This window comes from Nerophis ophidion, linkage group LG09 (genome assembly GCF_033978795.1).
Source record: "Nerophis ophidion isolate RoL-2023_Sa linkage group LG09, RoL_Noph_v1.0, whole genome shotgun sequence".
In the NCBI taxonomy this organism is placed as follows: domain Eukaryota; kingdom Metazoa; phylum Chordata; class Actinopteri; order Syngnathiformes; family Syngnathidae; genus Nerophis; species Nerophis ophidion.
The window spans coordinates 72,016,629-72,020,197 of NC_084619.1; the positions used below are offsets into that span (position 1 = coordinate 72,016,629).

At 40.6% G+C, this 3,569-nt stretch overlaps 1 non-coding gene across 1 annotated transcript; it reads left to right on the top strand.

Moving 5' to 3' along the window:
• The first annotated feature begins 290 nt into the window (after window positions 1-290).
• Window positions 291-362, top strand: trnad-guc (transfer RNA aspartic acid (anticodon GUC)). Its single transcript has one exon. It is a non-coding gene; the product is annotated as a tRNA-Asp (tRNA).
• Window positions 363-3,569: the final 3,207 nt, after the last annotated feature.

The window sequence follows — 3,569 nt, forward strand, 5'->3', positions numbered from 1 at the left end:
GCGACTTGTCCAGGGTGTGCGCCACCTTCCGCCCGATTGTAGCTGAGATAGGCGATAGAAAATGGATGGAAATGGATGCAATGTTAATATTTCATTATTGATATATAAACTATCAGACTGCGTGGTCGGTAGTAGTGGGTTTCAGTAGGCCTTTAATAGTACAAAAAAGTTTTTGTTTTTTTTTTTAGAAAAGCATAAAAACTACCATTAATTCAAGCCATTAATTGCTGTCAGGTGTACAACCGGAGAGACGCTGACTAATACGTCAATATAAGCCAGGATAGCCACCTTCCTCGTTAGTATAGTGGACAGTATCTCCGCCTGTCACGCGGAAGACCGGGGTTCGATTCCCCGACGGGGAGTTCTTTTTTCGCGTCACTGTTCAGTTGTGATGGTTTACTCATTTTTTTCTTTAAACAAAAAGAGTGATATTAAACAACACAGGTAGAATACGTACCTTCATTATAAATGTCACTTTTCCACGCAGGACACCGACTGGCTCCGTGACGTCACCCACATATCGACGAACTATAATAAAAGTAAGTACTGCCTTTTAACATTATATTAATTCATGAATTCATATATATGACTTGTTTATGTAACTTAACTGTTTAGAATGGAGTATTTATTCGAATGAGACCGACGCCACGTTGTTGACACTACAATGTCACGCCATTATCGTTCCCACCGTGCAACACAGTGCAACACAAAGGTTCCTAGCTTGAATCAAAATGAACGCTAATTACAACCAAATAATATTCAAATTAGAGGTGAGACTTGGTTTAAAAAAAAAATATATATATATATGATAAATATATAGAGCAGGGGTTCTTAATCTGGGTTCGATCGAACCCAGTCGGCTTAAGGGGTTCGACAGAGCTTCCGTCCAAACCTGACTACCGTATTTCCTTGAATTGCCGCCGGGCGCTAATTAACTTAAAACCTCTTCTCACTCCTGCGCTTACCAAAGGCATGCGGTAAAAGTAAGCATGCGCTAATCATTTTAAAACCTCTTCTCACTCCGGCACTTACCAAAGGCATGCAGTAAAAATGTGAGTGTGATGTAAGCGTGGACCTTAAATCCTACTGAATAGTTCTTCATCTTCTTCCCTTTATGCGATTTTAAATGATTGATATCAGCCTCCTCCATTTTGAAAATGATGACAGGTGAAGTGTCACTCGTGACGTGACGCGTTTGACCCTGTGGAAGTTTTAGGTATATGCTAATTATTTGGTGAAACGAGTTTGACCCGGCGGAAATTCCAGACATGCTCTAATAAAAATAATATTTTTGCGAAACAAGTTTGACCCGGCATTAATCCTAAACCGGCGGTAATACTATGCATGCGCTAATTATTTTGCGAAACGAGTTTGACCCGGCAGTAATTCTAGGCAGGCGCATACTATTCAAGGAAATACGGTATGCGGCTTTTACAGACACACATAAGAGAATGCAAGGCATACTTGGTCAACAGCCATACAGGTCACACTGAGGGTGGCCGTATAAACAACTTTAACACTGTTACAAATACGCGCCACACTGTGAACCCACACCAAACAAGAGTGACAAAAGCATTTCAGAAGAACATCCGCACCGTAACACAACTGAACAAATACCCAGAACCCCTTGCAGCACTAAGTTTTCCGGGTCGCTACAATGTACACCCACACTACCCCCTATCTTCCGAATTCGGAAGTCTCAAGGTTGGCAAGTATTTTTAGGTCCAAAACCCTTAAAACAAGTAAAATACTTTAACATAAAATCTGCTTAGTGAGAAAAATGATCTTATCAGACCGAAAATAAGCAAATATCACCCTTATTTGTGATATTTAATCTTACTTAGATTTCAGTTTTTGCCGTGCAAATGCGTTTATTATTTTGCGAAACGAGTTGCACCCGGCAGTAATTCTAGGCAGGCGCATACTATTCAAGGAAATACGGTATGTGGCTTTTACAGAGACACATAAGTGAATGCAATGCATACTTGGTCAACAGCCATACAGGTCACACTGAGGGTGGCCGTATAAACAACACTAACACTGTTACAAATATGCGCCACACTGTGAACCCACACCAAACAAGAGTGACAAACGCATTTCAGAAGAACATCCGCACCGTAACACAACTGAACAAATACCCAGAAGCCCTTGCAGCACTAAGTTTTCCGGGTCGCTACAATGTACACCCACACTACCCCCTATCTTCCGAATTCGGAAGTCTCAAGGTTGGCAAGTATTTTTAGGGCCAAAACCCTTAAAACAAGTAAAATACTTTAACATAAAATCTGCTTAGTGAGAAGAAGGATCTTATCAGACCGAAAATAAGCAAATATCACCCTTATTTGTGTTATTTAATCTTACTTAGATTTCAGTTTTTGCCGTGCAAATGCGTTTATTATTTTGCGAAACGAGTTGCACCCGGCAGTAATTCTAGGCAGGCGCATACTATTCAAGGAAATACGGTATGTGGCTTTTACAGAGACACAAAAGTGAATGCAATGCATACTTGGTCAACAGCCATACAGGTCACACTGAGGGTGGCCGTATAAACAACACTAACACTGTTACAAATATGCGCCACACTGTGGACCCACACCAAACAAGAGTGACAAACACATTTTAGAAGAACATCCGCACCGTAACACAACTGAACAAATACCCAGAACACCTTGCAGCACTAAGTTTTCCGGGTCGCTACAATGTACACCCACACTACCCCCTATCTTCTGAATTCAGAAGTCTCACGGTTGGCAAGTATTTTTAGGACCAAAACCCTTAAAACAAGTAAAATACTTTAACATAAAATCTGCTTAGTGAGAAAAATTATCTTATCAGACCGAAAATAAGCAAATATCACCCTTATTTGTGATATTTAATCTTACTCAGATTTCAGTTTTTGCCGTGCAAATGCGTTTATTATTTTGCGAAACGAGTTGCACCCGGCAGTAATTCTAGGCAGGCGCATACTATTCAAGGAAATACGGCATGCGGCTTTTACAGACACACATAAGTGAATGCAATGCCTACTTGGTCAACAGCCATACAGGTCACACTGAGGGTCGCCGTATAAACAACACTAACACTGTTACAAATATGCGCCACACTGTGAACCCACACCAAACAAGAGTGACAAACACATTTCAGAAGAACATCCGCACCGTAACACAACTGAACAAATACCCAGAACCCCTTGCAGCACTAAGTTTTCCGGGTCGCTACAATGTACACCCACACTACCCCCTATCTTCCGAATTCAGAAGTCTCAAGGTTGGCAAGTATTTTTAGGGCCAAAACCCTTAAAACAAGTAAAATACTTTCACATAAAATCTGCTTAGTGAGAAAAATTATCTTATCAGATCGAAAATAAGCAAATATCACCCTTATTTGTGTTATTTAATCTTACTCAGATTTCAGTTTTTGCCGTGCAAATGCGTTTATTATTTTGCGAAACGAGTTGCACCCGACAGTAATTCTAGGCAGGCGCATACTATTCAAGGAAGTACGGTATGCGGCTTTTACAGACACACATAAGTGAATGCAATGCATACTTGATCAACAGCCATACAGGT